The sequence below is a fragment of the Pelodiscus sinensis genome, chromosome 5 (assembly GCF_049634645.1).
Source record: "Pelodiscus sinensis isolate JC-2024 chromosome 5, ASM4963464v1, whole genome shotgun sequence".
Taxonomy (NCBI): Eukaryota; Metazoa; Chordata; order Testudines; family Trionychidae; genus Pelodiscus; species Pelodiscus sinensis.
The window spans coordinates 69,854,341-69,881,508 of NC_134715.1; positions in this window are offsets into that span (position 1 = coordinate 69,854,341).

The following is a 27,168-nucleotide window of genomic DNA, read 5'->3' on the forward strand; positions in this document are numbered from 1 at the left end:
CCTAGATATAGAGACCAAGATGGTACAGGGATTATAGGGGAAGTGGCCAAGGAACAAGAGACAGTAGAAGGGAAGAGAAGGCAGGCAGGACAAGGCTGCCCAAAGAGGGTCACTGGGCTGACACCCAGACTAGTAGGTGGGATTGAGCTGCTCTTCCACCCTTACACCACACTTTGCCACCAGAGAGAGTGGCATATACAAATTAGCTTGCCCCTGAAGTGAGGGGCTAGACTGAGGCTACAGTTGACTATGGTGACCAATGCAAGGCTGAGGATTGCTGACATGCCCAGAAGAGCATGAGAAACTGAGGAGGGGGCACTGCTGGAAAGGACGCTGTGATCCTAAAAGTGGTCCTGAAGGAGAACGTGGAGAGTGCACTGTGATGGCATGTGAGAGACAGGCTAGAAGGAGCTGCCCTGCTGAGAATAGAGCTAACTCCCAGTGTAACTATCAGGAGATGCCATGTCAGTGAGTCTCACAACCCGTTACAGCATTCCATTGACTTCATTCTTTGATTCCTTCACAAGGCTTGGATGAATGCCATTGGATCCTGGTGACTTGCTAATATTTAATTTGTTAGTTTTCATACTGATACTTAATTTATTATCAGCAACTAGCTATTTTATTTAGTTTGTCCATGTAATTCATCAATATGTGTCCAATATATAGATGAGCCGATGGAGGCTTCTCTACGTAAAGCTTGTCAAAACACTTCAATTAAATAAAGAACTATTTAGTGAAGTATTTTTCCAATTTCTAACCATCTCTGCACTTTACAGGGAATTTTTCAATCAGTACTCTTTAAATTACCTCAGGGCTTCTCGGCACAAGGAATTCCTGGGGCTGCTACTGCAAGATTGTTAGTTCGGTAGCTATTCTACCTTAACTCCCTATAACAAAGGTGGGCAATAAGCAGGAGGCAGCTTGCCAGGGTTAGCCCCAATAGGCCACTGGCATGCTATTTACCTGCACGTCAACAGGTGTGGCTGCTCACAGTTACCATTGGCCAGGAACAATGATCCCTGGCCAATGGAGACTGTGAGCTGCTGTACAACTGGACACAAAGGTAAATGAAGCATCAGCAGCCTTCCAGGGGTAGCCCTGGTGAACCACATCAGGCTCCTTATTGCCCATCCCTGCCCTATAAAAGCATCCTAATTCTACATGATTAGCTTCTTTAGTTTTAGGGTAATCCACTTCCAAAAGTTCTAATTATTCCACAGTAGGTATCACAGACTTTTTTGATCCTACAAAGACTTACTTGTGCCTCTAACTTAAAGCAATGCAATCACAAAAGCTCAAATTGAGCACATTAGCAAGTATTTGCATGATGGGAGCCTTAGGGTTTGTACAGGTTGCAATGATTATCACCATCTGAAATCCATTTAGATCTCTAGCTTTTGCTTTGAGAGCTGATGTCCCAGCATATACTAAATCAAGGCTACTCAACTTTGGAAGCCCTGGGGGCCACAATCATACTCACAGTGCATGCCGAGGGCCGCAACTTAAGTGTGGTTGCATATACATGCAAATAGCTTCTTTCACACTGACAGGCATGAAAACATAAATTAAGGCAAGACTATACAACACGCAAGAAAGACTATACAACATGCAGTCAGTTCTGTTGATATTATTAAAATGCAATATTTACCCAATTTCCACCCATATGACAGCACTTCTAAGGAACAGTGACAGTCCAGGAATTTAACTACTAAAACACTTATCAACAGAAGACCGTTATATTGACTACTTTTGGGGGGGGGGGGGGGGCTTCACAGTAGTCCAGGAATTTAACTACTAAAACACATATCAACCCAAACCGTATCGCGGGCCACAAACAAAAGGGCTGCAGGCTGCATGCAGCCTGTGGTCTGCGTGTTGAATAGCCATGTACTAAATGATTAAGTCATATAACTCTCTAAAAGCCAAACAGAGAATGTGTATTTGTGGAGGGATTCAGTTAGGTGGTTCTTTCTTGACAGTGTAATCAGGAGCACTGGACCCTAGAGGTTCTAGGGTGTGTGGTAACAATCAAATGCCAGGCTTCCATCATAGGCAGATTTTACAGTTTTGTTTAATGTCCTTCAACACACACACACACACACACACACACACACACACACACACATTCTAAAAGCTATCCCCCAGCACTCCTGAGTGTATTGTATAATTTTGCAACATTGTACGACAGTGAGTTCTTTGAGATGAATACATTATTAATTTCCAACAATATTTGGTACAGGTTAAAATGGTTACAAACCCAGTTCATTATTTGTTTAGCAGAAAAATAAGTTCAGTGCAAATCTAGGCACAAAGATTAAGCCAACTCCTAATAGTTTACAATGAAGCTCATCTAGGCCAGGGGTCCATGAAATTCTCTTCTCTTCTGGTTTCATACTATGGTCATCACTGTGATAGCTGAGGGCTTCTAACAGTGCAACAAGCCGAATGAAAATCTATCACATGAGGATCATTCTCACCAGAAGGTCAATATTGTGTGAACTATTACTATTTTGTAATGATTGCTGCTCAATGTTAATTAAAGCAAAGATCAAGAAGTGCACTTGGATTGGAAAATGGTGAGGTTTTGTGATGGTTCTTGTATCCAGTAGGAGTTGGCAGCTGTGACATAAGTAGCTCATGTTTTGGTATTCCATCACAGCAGGCTCCAGGTATCAGTGAGGCCAAATGTAGGGTATGTCCTGTAAGGAATAATTCTGGACACTCTGGATGCAGGTGAAAAGAAGCAGAGGATTTATTGCACACAGCTGGTGGAGTGTCCCTTAGGGGTTAACCTGGTGAATACCAGTTAATCAAAACATTACACTAGATTATATAGGCAGCAGATGGGCGGAGTAGAAGCGATTTGAAAGGGTCTAGCGGCAACACATAATGAGCAAGTAAGCCAATAAACTATGAAGGTTACACAGCATCTCCACCCATTGCTAATTAAACATCTTATCAATAGTACAGGTAGTTATTCCTAACAAGCTAAATAAGCCAACATAAACAAGACAAGCATTTTAATGGCAACTTTGTCTGTTGAAATTATGATGTGGCTGCTGCAAGATGGTACCATCTCACGCTGGCGTAGTCCTTCCATCTCAGGCTTATCTAGGATTAAAGGAGACAGTGAGAACAACTTCCATGAAGTTTGCTTTGGTACCATCCAGGGTCTTATCAGAGTGAGGCCCTCTTGGAATGTGGTTGCCAGGGTCATGTTAGCTGCTTGTTCTGTGTGTTTCCAGGCCTTGTCTCAAATTTAGGATTTTAATAGGGATTCTTAGCAGAATACCATGGATTACCTCAGTTTATCCCTACGGTTCCAAGAAGATGGAGGAAGGCATGCAATACATTTAAAATTACTGATAGGATCAGTGCCTTTCTTAGCCTGCCTGCTCTGAGAATTTGCCTCATGTTGCTCATGGCAAAGGAGCATGTTGCCACTGGGTTAGCATCTTCTCTTCAGTAAGGATAAAAAGATAAAGGCCTGATAATAGCCTGTATGTTTCTGGACTCAGTGCTAGCAAATACCATGAATATTTTAAATCACTCGCCTCTAATATTTTTCTGGTAATAGTTTAACAAAATGCCAAGCATGAAATAGTTCAGTATGAATAGTATTTGTAATAAAGCTTAAATTCTGTGATTTGCACTAGTTCTGTTTAGCTTATGCTGAAAGGGCATCACATTTGAGGCCAAAAAAATTATTACATAACTCCTTCTCCATTCACTAGTAAGGAGTAACTGCTGCCTTTTAGTTCATCTTGGCTCATTATAAGAAATTACTACATGCGGTTCGTGTTTTGGGGTAAAGGGAGTTTCTCCTTATCCAGTACATAATCTGAAGCAATGATTCTGACAATGAGCCCAACAGGCTATTTGTTTTATATACCTATATACCTATTCAGGCACACCCTGCCTATATGGGAGTGATATAGTAAATGTGAAATGGTGAGCTTAGGATGTCTTGGCAGCACTAAAGTAGGAGGGCTGAGAAGCCTCTCTGAAGAATTCAGGAGTAAATGAAAAAGCAGCCTGCACATTTCTCTGAATACAAGAGCAGCAGATGTGGAATGTATCATTGTTGTTAACTCATTGTGTTGTATTTGAATGGAGAATTGATAGTGAAGTTGATTCTTCTGAGAATATTTAAAGGAATTATGTCATTTCTGATCCTGGTATTTTGCCTAACACCACTTTGGTGATTGTAGTTAAAACAGATAATCTCATCAATGACATGCTGATTAGATTTTACCTTAGTTGAATCTTGAAGTAATTTCTCTCTGTTGCTGCCACAACTTCAGGTGCTGCTAGTCAATGCTAATGTAATTAACTATATAATTCCATGATATACCAATAGCCTGCAGACAAATCTCTTGCATAACACAGCTGCTCTGTATTCTAGAATCATTCTTCCTCTTAGATTTATTCTCTAGCCAGCAAGCCCTAAGCATTTTTGGTTTGTTTAATTATGCACTTTGTCTCTACTGTGAGCTCTTAGTTAGTGCCTTGATCTTCTCTTATATTAACTCTAACATTAGTGTAAAATATTTCTAGTGTAGCACAGCAACTTGGATGTCCTGACAGCTAAAAAGCAAGTAACAATTTTGGTAAGGGGGACCTCAGACAAATCTGAAAAGATTTTCTGACATAGAAATCTTTGATTAATTCTAGCAGATGGAAACTGGGATTTTGCTCTCATTTTCCCTTGCTTTCCGTTTTTTTTTTTTTTTTTCTTTTTTTGTTCTTTTATGGAGGGAGAGTCGGTAACATAATTTTATATATATAAAGAAACTCAGGAACCACCTTCTTAGCATACTATATAACAAACAGAAGAAAATCAAGGAGGAGCTCTCAACATTAGAATCTCCCATAAAAAACTGGACCAGGAGTATGCTTTGAATGCTCCTATTCACCATGATAAAAGAGCATTCAACTACTAATTCAAATATTTATTGCAATGTAAATTAAATAAACAAAGGAGAGGCATAAGGATCTTGTGCACAAAAGGTTTTTTTGCACAAAAAGGAAATGTCCACACTGTTGGTGTGGACCCTTGCGCAAAAATGGAGTGAAAGAGTATGCAAATGAAGTGTGAGAAAATGCTGATCTGTGCTTCATTTGCATTGCTTCTTTCGGCAAAGCATGTAGTGTGGCTGTAGCCCTATGGTAGGCAGCTGGGAAGGAAAGCATTTGGCAGTGTGGACGCTCTCTTTGAGAAAAAGTTTTTTTGGAAGATGTCTTCCAGAAAAGCTTCTTCCGAAAGAAGCCTGCAGTCTAGACAGTATAGAGTTACTGGTGATTGTCTAACAATGAAATGGCAAACTTCTGAAATTTCATCATATAAAAATATTGTGACTAGCAGTCAATCCAGTGCTTTTCGTGTCCGCTTTTATCAGAGAAGTCATAAATCCTTTGCCCTTTCCAAGATTCGGGCAGCCAAATACTGGATAATGCACTGAAAAAGTTATTTCTCATCTTTTCCTTCTCAGCAGTTTCTCCTTTGTGTATGTGAGGAGGTGCCTGCTAGACAGTGAATTTAGTTTGTTTTCATCAGTTTTTGCATCTGATTGTGACTAAAGCAACTCTACTAAAGTTACAGTCCTTTTCTTCCTGATTGGCAGTGATTTTCTGACTTGTAGAGTAAAATTCATTCATTAACACTGGTTTAAATTGTTTTTAAACAAGAAAGCATTCCCTTCATGCAAGGCAGATTCCAATTTTGTGAATTATCTTGTCTGATATTTTGCTTTTCTGATCAATGCCACTTTCACTCCCTTCCTTATCACTATTGTACTATCTCTTTTGGCAAAGTCCCACAAGCAAATTTTGCTCTAGTGTCTAGTTTTTCTCCAGCTATTATCACGGCCAATTATATGTTCAGGTTCTTATGTCCCCCAGGTTCATACCTTCATGTGTTCCTACAGGGACTCTCTTTATCCTGTTCATTTCCTGCATGATTCTGCTTCTTGTGTTTTCAGCTCCCTCAATGTTCTCTCAATCCTCAAGCTGAATTCCCAATTGCATTAACATTTGAAACACCTAAAAATAGATTACAACCAGAATTTTGCTTTCAGCAAGTAACATGTCATTTAAAATATAGCCCTCACTGTTCTAATTTCAGAATGTATACTTGTTTGTACTTCTCTAGGAACAATTACAGGAAAAAATCCTTGTTTGCTGCTTTCAGGCTGCTGAACACCAGGTAACTAGTATAATTAATGGAGTAGGGTAAAATTAATTCAGAGGAAAATACAATCAGCTTTCTGGGAATTGATGAGCAGTGTATCCATTGATTACAATGAGATTGTGAAATCTATAGAGGAAAAGGGTTTAGAGTCTTATGTAGTACCATTATAATATAACTGACAACCATAAGACTTAGTACATTTAAGTCCAAACCAACTAAGGCTGTGTCCAGACTCAGGGGTTTTTTCGAAAAAAGTAGCCTTTTTTCGAAAAAACTTCACCTGCGTCTAGACTGCAGCTGCGTTCTTTCGAAATTAAATCGAAAGAATGCGGCTTTTCTTTCGACGGTGGTAAACCTAATTCCACGAGGAAGAACGCCTTCTTTTGAATGTGCTCTTTCGAAAGAAGGCATTCTTGAAAGCAAACAGGCTTTTTAGAAAGAGAGCATCCAGACTCACTGGGTGCTTTCTTTCGAAAAAGCGGCTTGCTTTTTCGAAAGTTCCGCGTGCAGTCTAGACGCTCTCTTTCGAAAGAGGCTCTTTCAAAAGTATCTTTCAAAAGAGCCTCTTTCAAAAGTGGCTTGCAGTCTAGACATAGCCTGAGAGACCAGTATAGGAATATATGGGGAATTTATACTAGATCAATTTTCTACCTTTGTTCCACTTTTAGAAGTGTAATTAATACACACTGTGCTATCTAGCTAAATCTGGGAGTTCTTGGATACCACAAGCAACTTGCATCTGATGAAGTGGATCTTTGCCCACGAAAGCTTCCAATAAATCTGTTAATCTTCTATAAGGTACCACTGGACTCCTCGTCGGTTTCACAAGCAACTACTTCTTTATAGCTGCCTTGAGTATTTAACCTTACACTAAATGAGGACAATATTTTCAAAATTGGCCTCTGCATTTTTATGTGAAAAATTGTACAATGGACAATTAATTTCCAAATGGTTATCTGATAGGGATTCATTTTGTATGCTGTTTGGCAATTGTGCCTATATGTCTTCAATTTGAATGCATACACAATTTTGAGATCACATAAAATAAAGGCTTTGATTTAAAATGTAGTGTTTTGCTTTAGAAAGGAACTTTCTTGAAAAGAGAACAGATTTAACTGGAGCACATTTCCATGAGAAACTGCAAAAAAAAATCATGGGTTTTTTTCCATTATAGACATCTGCTCTAAGCTCCTGTATCACTCTTGCAGACTTACCTAAATCATCATTTTAAATTGCAGTCAACCTGTTTGTTTTGTGTTCAGAATGTGTATTTTAACAGTAGAGAATCCAGTTTGCATGAAGTGAAATCTCTCTCATCTCCTGAATAGGTTAGTCTACTCACTATATCTAGTCATGGCAGACAATTCTGTTAGAATTATTTAAAAGAAAGATGAGAAGATATTTCCAATTTTGCAGTGGGCTCTAAATATTTAGTGAACAATTAGGAGTTATGATGGCTAATGAGAGAGATGTCCGTTGTCATTAACTGCTTGAGAATCCATCTAAGTCTCTGTATGGTCAAGTTTCTAGAAACATATAGAAGCTCAACTGAGCATGTGTAGAAGTTTAGCTCATGTATTATCACAATGCCGCCAGCACCCCATCTCAGCTGAGGGGAACATTTGATTGGGCCAATTTGGGAACAAACAACTGCTAAGATTTTGAGTGAAGACATTCCTCCAATGCCTCCCATTTCCATAGAATGCATGGGAAGGGATTTCTCAACCTTGCTTTACTTACAGTGACTGGGTTGTGAGAGACAAGGTGATCACTAACAGCTTTCTGCCTTCCTGTATGGGAAGCCCTCTGGGCTAATGAATTTAAAGCTTTCTTCTTTAAAATTCAACTGGGGGTACATGTGTGTTTCATTCTCCTGCAGGTGCTGATCAATCATTCTCATATGAACATTAAACTCTCATTTGCATAGTCATCCACTCGTATGTTAATAACTTATGATTCTCCATAGAGGTTCTAAATTTTGTTTTTAAAGTATTTGAGAGTACTAAATTAAATAGCAATTTATAAAGAAAGAACTTCTGGTCAATCATTCACCAGAATCTGGCTTTCTGTCAGATCACTCTATTAGTTTATCCTAGTCTGAATGGATCTCATGGGTAATCACTCTTACTGTATAGCCGAAGAAAACATACAATGGAGAATGAACTTATTTCCAAAGTGGGAATCCTAGGGGAATATATTTCTGAGAGAGGAAAGAAGTTATAAGAAAATTGGAATTTCTAAATTTGACCTTGCAAGAGGCTTTTACTGTATTAAAAGAGGAAAGAAAATGAGTTACTGCTGACATTAAGAGAAGTAAGAAAATGGCTCTCTAGGCTTCTAATAAGCTCATTTTCTCTCAGATGCCAGAGCAAATGACTATTTAAAAGACCAGCTTTGGCACCAGAGTAAAAGGTTGTCTGGCTGAAAAATTAGAATCTTTCTTCTTCATCACCTCCTGTAAAACTCCCAAAATGTTCTAAGGCTACATCAATATGAGGTCCACTCAGGTACATACTGCATTGTAAAGCTTAATATACCATGTAGGAGAAAAACATCATTCCTCTTAATCCTAAAATGACTTGTATGAAACCAGACACAGCAATAGGGTCTGCAATCAGAATAGCTGATTTATATTCATCAAGAACATGATGCACTTATTGAAATCCTAAAGAGAAGGAAGTATGCAAAAGAAAAGTTCTTGATGCCATAGCAAAGTGGGGAGAGAACTCATATTATCATTTTGCTGTACAAATTCTATTGGCCTGAGTATTTTCTTCAAAACAGGATTCTTAAATTCCACTGTAGAAATTCCTCTATGGCTCACGTGCCAGCCTGATGACAGAGAAAGGGAAAATTCCTTACAGACTGAATGAATCTGTGTTACTCTGATGAGGTGCATCTACCCCACACCAGTTCATCAGAGTTAACTCTGGGCCAAGGCATCCATGCCCCCTCATCCCTGCTGGGCATAGACCAACTGGAACCAGAGTATAACTGGGTTGAAGGCTGCTGCTGGGAGATTGCTGGTGCTCCAGGATACAGAAGCCAGCCAGGCTAAGACTTCAACTGACCAACAATGGAAGAGAGACAGCAGAGTCAGTGAAACTACCAGCATTGGAAAGAAATGTTGGTAGTAGTCCAAGGAACAGAACTATGGTAACTGGTGACCCTGGGGTAGGACCCAGTGGGGAAAGGTCCACCCACTCCAGTTACCTAGGGCAGCTAGTGCTAGGAGCAGAGAACTTCGGCTGTATCTACACTACAAAGAAAAGTGGGGAAAAGATACGCAAATTGTGAACCACAATTTGTGTATCTTTTTCAGCTTTTCTTCCGAAAGAGGCTTTTCTGACATTTGGCCCATCTATACAACATTTTTTGGGGGAAAAGCGGACGCATTCCGTGGATGTGATAGAGTTTTCTGGGATAACTCTGGTATCCCAGAAAAGCTCTCTAGTCTAGATGTACCCGTTGCTACAGAAACATAAGTCCTACTGGCTCTGACCATTGGACCGTATGACCTGAACTGCATGGCTGCCTCACAGACTTGGGCCACTAGGCTGTGCTGTTCTGAGCAGAAGGACAGCTCTACTAATTGGTCATTGGGTAATACTGCCTGCTGCTGCAAGGCAATTATATGGACATGGGCCACTTAACAGGACCGACCTACTGACTCTGGCCTATGGGCCATAATGCTATGGGTGGTGGGTACAGCCTCCCCTCCATTTGTGGAGGCTAGTCCTGGCTTTGCCCCTTCTGTCCTCTTCTATAGCTTAAGCATAAGAGCTCCTGACTCCACACAGCAGAAGCCCAAGATGTTCCACCCAAAGGAGCCTCCCTCTTGGCTGGCCAAAGCCCTGAATCCTCCCTCTCCCCAAACTGCTCAGAGGTGTCCTGGGCCTCCCCAGATTCAAAGCCACCTGGGGAAATCATCTCTCTCAGGAGGTCCAGAAAAAGCTTTTGATATGCTTTTTATGCAAGTTCTGGAGCAGCTGAGCACATATTTGCAATTCAGATTCTTGGATTCCTTAGTAATCTCCCTGGAGTGCAGCATGTGGCACAGTACATCAAAAATTTCCCCCAAAATCCCACAATCGGGTCCAATGGCCATGGCAGCATCAGGGGAAGCAGAGCCTCCCCTGGTCTATTACCCCTTCCCCCTCCCCCCCCCATGAATACCATCTACAACTGAAGGGCTGCTCCGGGGACCACGTTGGCCACGTTGCCCTGAGTAAGACAGCTCTACTGATTCTAGACATTGGGCCATACTTCCCTGAATCACAGGGTGTAACATAGGCTCAAGGCCAGTTGGACTGTCAAATACCCATTTGGATAACCTTTCCACAATCTGATGCCCTGTGATGGAGTATACTTATCATGCAACATTTTCATACATAAAAGAAGATTCCTAAAGTTCTACTAGATAGGAGGTGATAAGAGTTACAGTAGAGGTCTTGAAGTGAGGACTTTATTTGTTCTTGCAGAAGATTAGATGCTGTAGATTTCAAATGTGAAATTTTAAAAAAAAAACTAACAGACAAAAATCATAGAATCATAGGGTTGGAAGAGACCTCAGGAGGTCATCGAGTTCAACCTCATGACCAAAGCAGGAACAATTGCAACTAAATCATCCCAGATGGGTCTTTTTCAAGCCACGACTTAAAAACTTCTAGGGATGGATATTCTACTGCCTCCATAGGTAAGCTATTCCAGTTCTTCACCACCTTCCAAAAATATAACTATATGATTCAGATTGTGAATACAGCCTTAATTTTAGAATATCCTAATTTTTAGCGCATAAGTATACACCTTAACATTCTAATAATGGAGGTTTCATAGGAATGGAGTTGATTATGTTTTCTCGGTTATTTAACAAGACCTTAGGGGAGGCAAAAATTCCATTAACTGGAATTTGCTAGTCACCTTAGTGAATAAAGCTCCTTCATCTAATTAACAGATTGACTCAGGGATCGAAGTAAGGGCTCTGTGCTAGTCTTTACATATGTTATGAGACCTATGTTGACTAATTTCAATGCAAGTAGAAGATCAAAAGTGATAGGACATATCATCCTATAGGATTCTGTTCTGCTCCCTAGTTAGGAGCTGCAATATCTCGGTTAATGTTGATTGCAGAGATGTGAGAGAATACATGGTGATGAGGCAGCTTGTATAAGCCAGGTTTAGAAGTGATGGATTGATGTATTTCTTTGGAAGCAATGACTGATGAAGGAGAAGTTCACTGTTAGTTGTTCAGGAATTCATTGTAAACTAAAGATGGATGAGGTTCCTAACTGAAATTGCCTTCAACTGAAATCAGGCTGGACAGGGCTCTTCCATTTCAAAGTCTCAGTCATGTTGCATTTTAACAAAGTTTTGCCTAACCTGTCAATCATGATTTGCTCTTTTAGTGCTGAATTTGAGGCTCACATGTTCAAACAGGTCACAACTTGGTCTATGTTTGCATCACAGTTCTGAATGGACAGTTTTTGGTAGGAAGGTCTATTAAAGTAAATGAGAGCACGCAGGTGATCCTAATATCATAGAAGTGTAGGGCTGGAAGGGGTTCAAGAAGGCCTCAACTCCAGCCCCCTGTGCGAGGTAAGACAGTCATCCCACATCATCTCTGATAGGTGTTAGTCCAAACTGTTCTTAAAAGCCTCCAACAGTGTAGAGTCCACGTCCTTGGAAGCCTATTACATAAGACAACAAACCTTAACATTTTTCCTAATACCCAATGTGAATTTCCCTTGCTACAGATCAAGCCTATTCATTCTTGTTTTATCTTCAGTGGACATGGAGAACAGTTGATCACAGTCCTCTTTATAGCAACCTTTAACATATTTGAGGACTTTTATCCATTGCTACCTCAGCCTTCCCAAGGCTAAACATGACTAGTTTCTTTAGCCTTTCTTCACAGACCAAGTTTGATTTTTTTTTTTAACCCTTCATCATGTACTCCTCCAGAGTACAACTTCATTTTGTTGTACTCCTCCAGAATCTCCCCAATTTATCCCCATCTTTCCTAAAGTGTGGTGCCCAGAATTGAACATAGTACTCTGTCTGAAGTGTCTCCAGTATCGAGTAAAGCAGGCCAATTACCTTCCATGTCTTACAAACAACACTTCTAATAATACATCAAAAAATGGCATTGACCTTTTTCACTATTGAATCACACTGTTGGCACATATTCAATGTATAATATACAGCAAGACCCAGATCCTTTTCAGTAGTATTAGTCCTAACCAGTTATTCCCCTTTTTATAGATGTGCATGTGATTTTTTCTTCCTAAGTGTAGTACTTTGTACTTGGATTTAATCTTGTTAATTTCAGATGTCTTCTCTGTTAGCATCAATCATTGTTGAAAATCAAGACAGTTAATTTGGAGTTTAAATATTAAATTACCACCTACATTCCGGCAGCTAGTTAATGTCATTCCCTCCCCAGGAAATAAATTTGCATAGCAAAAGAGGTAATGGGAAACCATACTAGAAGCAACTGAACTTATGCCCTCCTCATGCCACCAGAACCAGTAATAATTAAAACATTTGGGAAGTTTTTTTCTAGCTTGAACTCATTAACTTGGAAATAGGTTATGAGGTGCGGGGTACAAGCTAAAAGAGTGCTCTTGGTGCCAAAAGCCAAAACAGATGTTTCCTGCTGTTTGAGTCCCTCTGTATTCAGAGTCCAAGGACTCTGCAAATGAATAAAACTGCAAGGAGGAATGCACAAAGAAAAGAAAAGATGCCATCAATTTCTACTTCCAATTGGAACAGCCGATTAGACTGAATTTTTGGCTAGCTGATCAGGACAAAAGGGTCAACATTACCTTTACCTGACCCCAGGGCATGTCAATGGAAGTTGAGAGGGCTATGGGAATTTTTTTTATTCCGGTTAGACAAAAACAGGAAAAAAAACAAAGTCAGCAGGGAGAGAGATTTGCAGGAGCTTCTTTTAACAGCTTTTTTACCCTCTTCCCTAATCTTTGTCTTGTGTTAGAGGGTGGCTCTCAGTTTCAGAAGGCTCATGAATGGCAAAAGCAGAAGTGATGATAAAAATCTTGTCTTCTTTTTATTATTTTTATTTCAAAAGAGTTCATAGTTTGCTAAGAGCTCAATCTAAGAAGAAAAGCAACATGCAAGGTGGAAAGGGATGAATAATCTGAAACAGTTCAGTTGGTGCAGATTAGCTAAACTGTCTACTTCCTGAATTTTTAGAGATTCAATTATTAGGAATGCAACATAACCGCTCCACAAATTACAAAGTTTTTTTGGTGGTGGTCATATATATGTAGCTATAAACACCCGTATTTAATCAAACATTATAGAAACCGAATGAAAATAAAAAGAACTATCTTACATAGGAAATACTTTTTCTAAACAATCTTTTTCCTTAGATCTGATTCTATAGTGAATTTTAGTTACTCTGTCAAATACCTTATTTCTCTTTCTTTTATGGTCATGCCTTAAAAACTAGTAGTGTTACATTATTTGACAGTTGTAATAGATCAGACTTGTAGGGTCTTTGATATGTTTTGTTTTAATCAGGCAATGAGTCATTTCAAATACATATTTGCAAGGCAAAACTACAGGCAGTTTTATAGAAATGTGACTCATTACCTAGATAAATTGTCATATTTACAATTTTCTGTGTCCAAATTAATTTGCCTCGCTATTTTTTAAATTTAATGTATCTTATGTTTTCAATCAAGCATCAATTTATTTACATTCAAAATACATGCTAATACACTTTGCATTGCAAATTCATTATTAAGTATGCCAGAATTTATAACTGAGATCTCTGCTTATTTGGAAACCTTCAAATAACACCTCATTGTCCTGTACCTCACAAGTATTTTAGTCATATAACACATTATTTGTATTTGGGATAGGCAAAAAGCAGATAAGGGCTTGTACTTCTATATAGTTGTTTTTTTATTATTATCAGTATTCTCATTGTGACCAGCTTTCATTTCCTTAAGGCAGTTTGAATGAAAAAATAAAGACTGGAGGTCACTGCTGATAAATTTTCTGTCCATTTAAGTAATATATTCATGACTTCTGGCTCCAAAGGAAGTCTGATCTGCCAAAATCTGTTTATCCAACATTCTGCCTGGATAAAGATCAGTTTCTGCTATTTCTCATTCAAGACAAAGTTAGTAATGAAAAATAATCCTGATATAGTTGTTGCCAAATACAGTAGTATCTTGGGTAGTTTTCTGTTGTTGTATGTTTTGGTTTGATTTGTTTTAATTAAGCTCCACTGAAGACTCTACTCATTTGGAACGTGAGAAGTCCGGAAGCTTCTTGTAATTGTTTCACATGTATTCTCACATTTACAAAGGCAATGAAGAGTATTAGAAATATTCATTCTATAGCTGTGTACAAAAGCAATTAAGGCTATGTCTACACTACAGAGCATGCACATCTCAAGCGCATTTTTGCGCAGGTAAATTGAAAGATCAGAGGGGTTTTTGCACAATTGGTAATCCTCATTCTATGAGGAAGAACGCCTTTTTGCGCAAGAGCTCTTGCCCAAAAAGGTATGTGTGGACAGGGAAGAGGGGTTTTTTTGCGCAAGAAGAGGGAAGAGGAGAAAGCACAGGTCCTCTGGTGGCAATTCTGTCCATAGCAATCACTGCTCACTTGTGAGAGAGCGTCCAAGCAGTCTGGACACTCTCTTTCTTTCACAAAAGCACATTACTTTTGCGGTATGGACACTCTCTTGCGCAAGAAGTTTTTGCAAAAGATCTCTTCCAACAAAAGCTTCTCGCACAAAAACCCTGCAGTCTAAATCTAGCCAAAATCCCCAACTTTCTACTTCAGCATGCATTGTAAATTTAAAATGGACACTTTATTCTTTGATAGCACATAGACATTCTATCTTGTCACAGTTTGTGTATTGTCTTCCAACAGTGCCACATTAGTTGTAATCTTTCAATTCTGCATGAGTAGTGTAATTATCTTCAATGGGACCACTCAGGTAAGGGACCATTCAATTTGACTTCAGTGAGATTACTCATGTGCATAAGGACTATATCTGTGAGAAAGGGAACAGAATCAGCCCATGTTTTATAAAATTATGATTTGCAGGGCTGGAAGACTAGAACTCATTCCATACTCAGTTCATAACAAGAGAAAAGGACAGTTCTATTATTTTTGTGACATTTCTTCTCGAAGCTGAAAGACTCAATATTCCATTATAATACTGTACACTAGTATTCTTGATGTTCTCTGTAACAAAATGTCTGAAATGGGCCATTTATTAGCTCATAATCTTAGCTCTGCAAAGAAAAATTAAGTATGGATTCCATCGCTTCTCTTGCTTGTCACAACAGTAAGGCTTTTAACCCAAGTTTGTCCAAATTAAAAATGTGACCCATTAATTTTACACCTTATATTTCGAAGGGTATGCCTACACTACCACCCTAGTTCGAAGTAGGGTGGTAACGTAGGCAACCGGAGTTGCAAATGAAGCCCGGGATTTGAATTTCCCGGGATTCATTTGTATATTGCCGGGCGCTGCCATTTTTAAATGTCCCCTAGTTTGGACTCCGTGCCCCACGGCTACACGTGGCACGAACTAGGTAGTTCGGATTAGGCTTCCTATTCTGAGCTACCGTTACTCCTTGTTCCACTAGCTGCCCCTCCCCCCAGCAGACTAGGCTTTTCTCGCCGACGCCTGGGGTAGAGCAGCTGGGGGGCTGCCGGGTTGGTCCCACAGTGCCGAGGTGCTCTGCCTCGGGCTTCCTGTAGTCAGCCACTGGTCAGTTTCAGCAGCGGCTGACTTGGGAACACCTGGGGCAGAGCAGCTGGGGTGCTGCCGGGTTGGTCCAGTAGCGCCGAGGAGCGGCGCTGCGGGACCAACCCAGCAGCATCCCAGCTGCTCTGCCCCAGGCGTGTCCGATTCAGCCGCTGCTGGTCAGTTTCAACAGCGGCTGAATCTGGACGCCAGTTCCGACTTACATAAAAATTCAACTTAAGAACAAACCTTCAGTCCCTATCTTGTACGTAACCCGGGGACTGCCTGTATTTTATGTCAACAGAACAGAAAAGCTCTTTTGTCCTCATAATGCTATTACAGTGATGCCTCTGTAAGCCTCTCTCCCCCAGCTCAAATAAATCTACCCTTCCCCATCTCCTCAAATAAATTCTAAGGGAAATGTGGTTGGTTCTGTAGGGTACTGAAATAGATAGTTTAAGCTCTTCTGGTCTTGTAGTTGGTGCAAAGGCACTAGCATCACAATAGAGATCAGAAAGTTGAAGTTCCCTTTGGGTAAGACAGAGAGCGTACTATGTCTAGAATACTTCACACACTTCTGAGCACTACACTATCTTAGATATATAAATAATTTAGAAGCAAGAAAAGGCAGGTTTCAACGTCCATTGAAATATTTTGACTGACTTCAATGAACTTTGGCACAGGGCCTTAGGGAGGCCAAATAATTCAAGGAAAGAGGGATGATTAAAATAATGAAATATGTATGTGTCAGGTCAAGCAGAGTATTAAGCAGTAAGATAAAAGTTGAATGCTTGGTCCTAATGAGATCTAATAAGGACTCATTGGCACTTGCAAGCTACACCTCACAGCTCAGAGCTTCTAGTCAAACTGATATAGCAGGTTACACATCTAACAAAGCTGGAATTGCACAAAACATTTGGGATTGTATTCACTTGAATTCAGGGACATGACCATCACCATGTTAAGTTAGGTAGGGGTGTAACCCAGGGTTCTTTCATCCCAAACCTCTCGGTAACTTTTACTCTCTGCGAGGTGATGTCAGGAAATAATTCAGGGGAGACAAGGTCGTCCGACCGATAGATGGATGGTACAAACAGGACAACACAAGAGTGCTTTCACTTAAAGCTAAACTTTACTTAGTCTCAAGCACTTACAGAGGTCCGCAACAGGTTAGTAAAACACTCCCACCCTCAATAATTACCAAAGTTGAGTGTGGCTCTCGAGTGACACCGGGCAGGTTTCCGATGGCCAGTCTTCCATCTGCCAGTGGGGACAAAGATGCATCCAGAAGTGAAGAGTCCTCAAGGAGTCTTGGAGGCGTCCCTCTAAGTGTTCCCAAAACTGTCCCCAAAACTCAAACTTTCCTTCCCTATTCATTCATTAGTATTACAACAACATGCTACTCAAAAGCTTGTTAGGCAAGCACTTTTTAAAGGTTAGGCAAGAGGTTTTCTTTTGATCGTCACTTTCACCAGATGCATTTTTTTCTTTTTCAGAGACTTCATGCTTGGGGGCCCTGATAGATATGTCTTAGGGCATTTAGACAAACTTCCTGTTTTTCTTAATGTATAGCTCAGCAATTTCACTAAATATTTGGGCCTCAAAAAGGACGCGGGGTCAAGCTGCCCTCTCTGTGGCACCCAAACTCCCCCTTCTTCCCCTTCCCTGAATTGGTCAAGCTGTCTAGGCCTATTTTGGGCCTGTTAGCTTGGTTGCTAAAGTTTAAACAGTAAGCAATAGTGGTTCAGGCACATTACTGGATTTGCTGAAATCTCCCCGTACAGGGGTCCAAGAACTATAATTATCTATTTGGTGTTGCTAACCTAGAATAATCTGTGTACAGTCCTTTTCAAATACACAACTGTGTATCAACTAAATAAATATTATAATTAAGTGTAACTAATTATTGAGGAACAGCAGAATATCAAGCAAAATGTGCTTACAGTGAGGATTGAGAAATAGATTCCCAGCAGAAGTGGTGAATGCCCCTTATGGATATTCCAGATTAAATTGTTAGATGGGTGACCATTAAATCTCTTTATTTCCATATGCACTCTCTAACTAAGGGTACTTTTAGAAGTAAACCACAGTGTTCTGCTGGGATTGCCAGTCTGTCTGTGCTATGCAGGTAGCTTTCATGATGTCCTATGCTTGTGCTACTACAGAGCCCACAGTAGGATGTGCACTTTTAGAGCACCTGAGCTACTGACTCCCCATTGACCCTTCATCCAGAATAGCTATTCTGGTACAAAAAGAGGCATGAACAAGCACAGAACTATACTGAAAGTAAAATAACTTTGATTATCTCCTCTCATTTCTCTAAGTAGGTCAGTGTATGTCTACACTACAGCGCTAATTCAAACTAATTTCATTCAAATTAGTTAATTTGAACTAAGATAATTTGAACTAACGGATCCAGACTAAAAAACTAGTTCAAATTAGCGTTTTGCTAATTCGAACGAGCATGTCCACATTAAGTGGACCCTGAACCGGGGTTAAGGATGGCCGGAAGCAGTGCCGTCAGGGCATCAGATGAGGACTTAGAGCCTGGAGCTGCTGCCTCAGGCTAGCCGAGGGCTGTGCTTAAAGGGACCCAACCCCGGACCCCCAGACAGACAGATCTCAGGGGTGCCCCGCTTGCAAAGCAGTCCTGGCTTGGAGTGCCCTGAGTGCCCACACTGGGCACATCACAGCACTTGGCCATCAGACTGGCTGCACTTGCCGCAGGCTGCCATCTGGGGAGAGGGGTCAATTGGGGGGCTGCAGGAGAGCTTCCACCCACAGAGCCAGCCCAGTCCTCCCCATCGGGGGCTCGTACCCCATTCCTTCCTCACCTCCTTCCACTTACCCTTCCCTAGCCCCCCTTCCTGATGTACAAAATAAAGAAAACGTGTGGTCAAAAATAGAAACTCTCTTTATTGAACAAAACTTGGGGAGACTGGGAAAAGGAGGTGGGAGAGGGGAAGAGAGAGGCTGGGAGAGGGAAGGGCAACTACAATGATCAGAGGTTTGGAACAGGTCCCATATGAAGAGAGGCTAAAGAGACTGGGACTTCTCAGCTTAGAAAAGAGGAGACTGAGCGGGGATAGGATAGAGGTCTATAAAAGCATGAGTGGGGTGGAGAGGGTGCATACAGAAAAGTTCTTCATTAGTTCCCATAATAGAAGGACTAGAGGACACCAAAGGAAAGGAATGGGTAGCAGGCTTCAAACTAGTAATAGAAAGTTGTTCTTCACAAAGCAAAGAGTCAACCTGTAGAACTCCTTGCTGCAGGAGGCTGTGAAGGCTAGAACTAGAACAGAGTTGAAAGGGAAGTGAGATCAAGTCATGGAGGTTGGGTCCATGGAGTGGTATTAGCCAGGGGGTAGGAGTGGTGTCCTTGCCCAAAGTTTGTGGAAGGCTGGAGAGGGATGGCACGAGACAAATGGCTTGGTCACTGTCTCCGGTCCATCCCCTCCAGGGTCCCTAGGGTTGGCCGCTGTCGGCAGACAGGCTAGTGGGCTAGATGGACCTTTGGTCTGACCCAGGACGGCCATTGTAAGCTCAGGGCTCAGGGTCGGGGGTCTCAGTGGACCACCTTGATTTTCATGCACACCTGCTCCTGGGTGGCCAGGCTGGCAGCTCTTCTGCCCTAGACGGCCGCTTTCCTGTGCCTAGAGCGGAGGTCATGGATGAGGTCCACGATGTCCGCACTAGACCAGGCTGGTGTCCGCCTCTTGCGGTCCCGGGCAAGCTCCCGGGAGCCACCAGCCTGGTCCTGGGAAGAGGAGGAGGGCTGGGGGGCATCGGGTGGCTGGCTTGAGCAGTGCCAGGTGCAGGGTCTGCTAGTTGGGTGCTGGCAGGCTTGCACCTGGCACGGGCATCGTAGCCAGCCCATGCCCCTTTAAGGGGACCGGGGCTGGGAGGGGGGCAATAGAGTTTCCCTGGTGTTGGCCAGAGTGGCCACCAGGGAAAGCTGGGGAGGGCTAGCCTCCCACTAGTTCAAACTAAGGGGCTACACACCCCTTAATTCGAACTAGTAAGTTCGAACTAGGCGTTAGTCCTCGTAAAATGAGGTTTACCTAGTTCGAACTAAGCGCTCCGCTAGTTAAAATTAAGTTCGAACTAGCGGAGCGCTAGTGTAGCGCCTATCAAAGTTAATTCGAACTAACGTCTGTTAGTTCGAATTAACTTTGTAGTATAGACATACCCTCAGTGTGGTTCAATCTTTGCACTAAAATGCAACACTTCACTTTTATAACTAAAATGGGCAATTTACTGATCAAGTACAATTCCTCATTGGCAGAGAATAGATTAGATTATTCACCTAGGTCAGGGCTGGCCTACCTGTGGCTGAGAAGCCACATGTGGTTTTTCAGAAGTTAATATGTGGCTCCTTACATAGGTACCAAATCCAACGTGTTAAAGAGAGAAATACCTCATAGGCAGTATGCCTTGCTTAGATTGCCTTATGATGACAAGAATAAGCATTTTATAAGATGGTAGGATGCCACACCAACTAAAATACACTATTTAAAAGGTTAAAATTATAAATCAATATTTCCCACCCACCCCTGTGACAATTATTTAATAATTTGTGCCTGAATTAGGTTAATATTTAATACATTTCACATGTAAAAGGAATAAATAGGACAGGAATAAATCTGCATATCAACATATAATATTTGTAAAAGCTGATTAATAGGTTTTTTAATAAATAAATTAAAATGTGACAGCCCAAGTTAATATAGGACCTTATGTGGGTTTATCTGGGGCTTATTAGATCTCTCCTAAATGTCATTTCTGAAAAAGGTCTCTTTTTAAAACAGGAACCTTCACAGTGCAGTTTTTAAAACCTTTTAGCATTTATTTGAGAGAAATAATATTTAAATGTTTCTTTAAACCACTTTTTCCACATAAAACATTCACAATACGTAGCCAGTCTCCAGGACATGTCTGTAAATATTAAAGGGTAGTGTTATAAAAACCTGAGGCTACATTTACTAGAGAATGAGAACTTTACAAAGATGAAAAACGTGAGTACTCTAAACAGCAATATCTTGCAGAGCCATAACTAGGGTGTGGCAAGAAAGGTACCTCCCCAAGGGCACCTCAGCTTGGCACTGGGCTTGGTTGTGTGACTGCAAGCCTGGAAGCCATAGAACTAGGGCAGGGTGGCTAAGAGGAGTAAGGGCAACTCTGCTCTGTGCAGGAGTGTGGGGAGATTGACTCAGCTGAAATCACAGGTCCCGGGTGTGACAGGGCTGCTGCGATGCAGAGCCCAAAGGGGATAAGTACTGCAGGGAGTACCTCAGGGAGCATCTTATGTCAGCCAGGCTCCACTGGCAGAGCTCAGCATCAGGGAGTGTCATCACCCAGCACTAAGCTCCTTTGGGACAGAAGCAAGAGTGTATTAGGGCACAAACTGGAGTTGTGGCACTTGAACTGCTTGGGGAGGACCCGGTTCTGCAGAGACAGCTGGCTTAGGGAGCAGGGCAGGGAGAGTTGCTGGGTAGCCAGCTAGTGCCCCAGCTCCCACGGCACAAGAAACCAAGCTTCTGAGCGGGCCAAGCAACTCCTTACCAACTTCGGATCTGCCAGCTCCTGGCAGGGGACAATAGCTATCAAACTGAGAGGCTCATCCCCCTTCGGAAGCATGCTACAAGTTAAGAAAACCTCTGTGCTAAATGGGTTAACATGGGGGACCTGTGATCCTCATCTGCCCCCCATGTCAATTCTAGGGTGCACAAACAGGATTGCTCGCCGCAGGCATTAAAAGGCTTAATCACAGTTCTGATGGCTTGCCTAGATTTAGCCCAAGGATGCTAAATGTGATTTATGTAGTGTTTTCACTGAGTTTGGGTCAGTCCCATGATAATCTCCTTGAGGACAGTGATAATTTATCTGAAAGAACTTTTATCTCCTTACAAATGTGTTTACCTCATTTGTTTTGTGCAAAGCTACATCAGTATATTGTAATTTATTAGCGAAGAAATGAATTTACATGTATATTATACCTTGTTTTATTGATAGATGAATCAATACCATGTAATGTTTTAGAAATAAACTTAAAAGGTTGGTTTCTGTCAAAACCCTGCCAGACAGTGCTAGTTTGAGTATTCTGAACTGGTGTTGTGAGCTGAAGGCCATGACGATCATGAATATTCATGACTTGAAATTCCAATATCTGGTTTACATCTCCCCCAATTCCAGATTCTAATTTAGCATTAAGTATTGTCTGTACCATTGTCATTGAACAATAAATTGCACAGGAACAAAAGGGTAGAGGAAAGGGAGTGACGGAAAGCAATTTCATTTTAAAAAACAGCATTTACGATGCATAATCTCAGGCATTAACATTCTTACCGTAGGACTGTCTGTCAGCCGATGGTCAGGGCAGTGTGTGTGTGTGTGTGTGTGTGTGTGTGTGTGTGTGTGTGTGTGTGTGTTACATCCGAGTCTTCAACTGCTGGGACACAAGGCCCCGTCGCAGTGGAAACTCTAGGAGAGACTGACAAGTGCCCTGAGGAGTTTAACGTCCGTGGGATCCTTTCACGGAGGGCAGCCAACAGGCTGACAGACGCCCCAGAGTTTATAGGAAGAGCTTATTACATCTCAGATTTTAACTGCTAGGATATAGGATCCCTTTGCAGCGGGCAGCCTAGGGAAGTCTGAGAGATGCCCCTACGGATCTGTCCTCTGGAAGTGACACGATCCAAATGCCCAGCTCTGCCTGTATCTGTCCCTTATGACCGGCTGAAGTTCTTTTAAATTGGGCTTGGTTCTGTTACAGCAACTGAAGGAGTCAGGTTAAAACTTAAACAGTTACAGGTTTATTAAAGAAGCTTATAAATCATATGGTTACAATGGCTATTGCTCTCTTTCTTAACTGCTAGCAAATATAGATCTTAAAAATGGTTACAAAGAAAGTAAAGATAGAAAATAGAAATAATGGTACCAAGTAACAGCTTAATCTTTAAAGAGCTCTAAGTCTATGTGTACACTTAAAACAAAGGACAACATCCAGGTATAATTTTTACCCCCTTCTGTGCCTCTCGACTCCAGCGTGCCAGGCCAGGACCGGTCCCTCAATTCCTAGGAAAGACGAATACAAGGTGGGCATCCCCGTGGTACCTCGGGAGGCCAATCACCTAACCCGACCAGCAGATAGATGGTAGATTGACGCTCAAAGTAAATATGCTGCTGAACCCATCTTTGTACCCATAAGGGCCCGTATCCTCTTTCTTATCTAAGATGCCAAATTGTGTTGGTCTGTCTTTGTGACGCCAGTTCTTACAAGGGAGTTTCAACTTAATTTACACTTGCAAGAGAGATAACTAAATTATGAGTATTAGACATTTTTTTACTGGGCAGGAGATTCCTCCCCCCGGACAGTGTGTGTTCGTATCAATTTGGGTTTCAGTCAAGGGCACTCCTTGGCAGCCTCTTGGTCAGCAATTGACGTATCTCTGTTTACAGCCATCCAAGGTCACATCAGGCATAGCCGGGCCTTCTGTTCAAGCCTTTTACTGATCTGTGTGCCCTGTATGCTCCAGGCAAGCAAAAAATGGATGTTCCAGGGGGGTTCCTGTCTGGCTACACTGTCTGGCTATATTGACTCCCTCTTTGGGTCTTACATCACCAATGTTTCCAGCACTCTTCAAGACACAATCAACTTCCTGAGAACACTACAGTCCATTAGTGAATTTCATGGAAAAAAGAAATCCTAGCCACTATGGATGTAGAAGCTCTCTACACAAATATTCCACACAAGGATGGACTACAAGCCATCAGGAACTGTATCTCTGATGATGCCATGGCACAGCTGTTGACTGAAGTTTGTGCTTTTGTTCTTACCCACAACTATTTCAGATTTTGGAAGGATTTATACCTTCAAGTCAGAGGCACTGCCATGTGTACCCACATGGCCCCACAACATATTTATGGCTGACTTAGAACAACGATTCCTCAGTTCCCATCCCCAAATGGCCCTCTTCTATTTACATTATACTGATAAGATCGTCATCTGGACCCACAGGAAGGATGCCCTTGAAGAATTCCACTGGGATTTCAAAAGTTTCCACCCCACCATCAATGCAAGCCTAGACAGGAGATCTACTCCCTGGGCATTGCAGTACAAATAACTGATGGCCACTCTGTACCAGAAACCTACTGACCGCTACACTACTTACACACCGCCAGTTTTCATCTGAAATACATCACACTATACATTGTCTACAGCCACGCTAAGATAAAACTGCATTTGCTCCAATCCCTCAGACAGAGACAAACACCTACAGGATCTCTATCAAGCATTCTTAAAATTATAAAACCCACCTGAAGAAGAGAAAAACAGATTGATAGAGCAAGTGGATACCCAGAAGTCACCTACTACAGGACAGACCCCAAAAGGAAAGAAACAGAATACCACTACCTACAGCCCCTCAGCTAAAACCTCTTCTGTGCATCAAGGATCTACTACTTCTCATATATAATTATCCCTTGCTCTTGGACATTAGAAGGCAGGCCAGTACTTGCTTACAGACAGCTCCCCAACCTGAGGCAAATACTCACCACCACTTTTACACTCCACAAAAGAAACATTAATGCATTAAACATTGCAAATTCTGTTGCAAACTCTGTCTACATATCTACCCTAAGGACACTATCATAGGACTAAACCATGTCAAGCTATATCAAAGACTCATCCATGTGCACATCTACTAATGTAATATATGGCATCAGGTGCCTCCAGTACCCCTCTGCCATGTATATTTGACAAATTGGACTGCCTATGCAAAATAATAAATGGACAAAAATCAGACATTATGCATGGCAACATCTTAACCTCCCTGCTCACAAAGTTTTGGCTTGCAAGTTTCCATTCTCAGAAAGAAAAACTTCAAAAATAGACTGCAGAGAGAAACTGCTGAGCTGGAATTCATTTGCAAATTTGACACCCTGATCCAAGGTCTAAATGAACACATGGAGTAGTTCTTCAGTTACAATAGGTCATTTCCCTTTCTAGTATTCTCACCGTTTTACCTCTGTTGGAGTTGAGTCACATCCATTCTGATTTAATTAGCACTGATGTCACAGTCCCATATATGTATCTTCCTTTCTTTCTGTCTTTTATTTTCTCTTCAGCATCTGAGGAAGAGAGTTATAGCTCATGAAAGTTTGTTTTCTGAAGCATGGCACCAGATTGGGTATAGCTGAGGCATCACCAATTCTGAATAGAAGGGGACAATTTCATCCCGAGACTTAAATATGATATTCCTGTTGATATACTAATGATACTAGTTTTTTCCCCCCACACTGGTTCACAGTATATTCTATTTGAGGTTCATTATATGTCTCCATCCATTTCAACAGTAACATCAGCTAGACAGTCATTCCTCATTTTGCAGATCTGCATTTTAATTTTTCCTTCCTAAGTAAAGCATTTTATACTTATCTTGACCCATTTTTTTCTTGTTGATTTCAGAGCAATTTTCCAAATTGTCAAGATCCTTTTGGATTCTAATATTGTCCTCCAAAGTGCTCCATGTATCACAGTGAGTCCTTGAGAACTACAGTTTTTAAATAAGCTGGGCATCCACAATACAGTAAATTCATCTAGAACACATTTCCTAATTTTCTTAGGAGAATGTCCTATAGAACTGAGTCAAAAGCCTTACTAAAATTAGATACATCACATCTACTGCTTTCCCCCGCATCCCTATCCACAAGGCCAGTAACTCTATCAAAGAAGAGAATTAGCTTGGTTTGACATGATTTCTTTTTGCTGAAACCTTGCTGACTTTTCTTTATAATCTTATTATCCTCTATGTACTTACAAATTGATTATTTAATAATGTGTTCCAGGATCTTTCAGCCTAACTTCAAAACCTAGAATGGTCTATAATTCCCTGCTTCCTCTTTGTTACCTTTTATTAAAGATAGGCAATATGTTTGCCCTTCTCTAATCCTCTGGGAACCCATTCATCTTTCAGAAACCTCAGAGATAATTTCTAATGGTTCCAAGAATCCTTCAGCTACTTCAAGTATCCTAGGATTAATTTAATCAGACACTACCACCCTGAATACATCTGATTTATTCTTGTGATGCTTGCAGACCAGCCAACCTGTGATTGATCCCTAGCAACTTAACAGGAGATTTTTCAATTGTAATTAAGACAATCCATTTACCTATAGATATAAAAGAACTGTTAATTTGGATAGCAATTCCTAACTCATTCACTTTGGATTGCTAAGAATCAAAGTATAGCTGTGTATTTGTCAATGTTTATCTGTATCTTGTTAGAAGTTTATCAATTCAACCTAATTAGATTTAAGATACTAATTCCCTTTTACATCTGACATATCTATGGTAAGTTAGCTTTAAGATCAAAGATATGAAATGCTGCAGAAAACTAAATATTATTATCTACATTGTCTTCAATTTAACTATCTTTGTTATGATGAATGACCAGCTGTTGTCTTATAAGCACTGGTTCTCAACCTTTTTGGACTAAGGACCCATTTGTAAATGTTTATGGTCTGTCATGCCCCAGTAAATAGTCCTGGGGATACGGGGAGAGGAGTGGCCCAAGGTGGTTTCAGTAGGTCCAAGGTGGCACTCACCCCACAGTGGCAGCTTCTGTGCTGTGGGGCTGACTAGCTTGGCTCTCCACTCTGAACATTGCAAACTCTGGGGTTGCGGCGCTGTTCTGGTTAGGCCCTGGGCCCCTGACTGGACCAAATTTGAGAGAGTGGAGCTGTGAGCTGGCTCACGGGATGACCGTGAGCCACTCGCTTGATTTGTCTTCTCCTGACTCCTGTTGTCATGATGGTTGGGCCACATCGGAGTGGCACTGGATCCCTAAAGGTTTGCAGTGCCTGGAGCAGGGAAATGAGGCCAGCCACCCCCTTGGAATGGGACCTGTCATGTGACCCTTTGAAACATTCTGGTGACTCAATTTTGGGTCTCGACCCCCAGATTGAGAAACCCTGTCTTATAGTACGTGTATGTATAGGAAACAGAATATTATGGATCTTTGCTCTAAAGTTATTTGCATTGCATCAGAGGAAAGCCCTTTTGTGACAGTTTCTGTGAGGAAACTTGCTAACCTATTAGGGTACGTCTAGACTACATGCCTCTGGAGACAGAGGCATGTAGATTAGACTACCAGCATAGGAAAATGAAGCAGCAATTTAAATAATCACCGCTTCATTTAAATTTACATGGCTGCTGCGCTGAGCCAATCAGCTGTTTGTC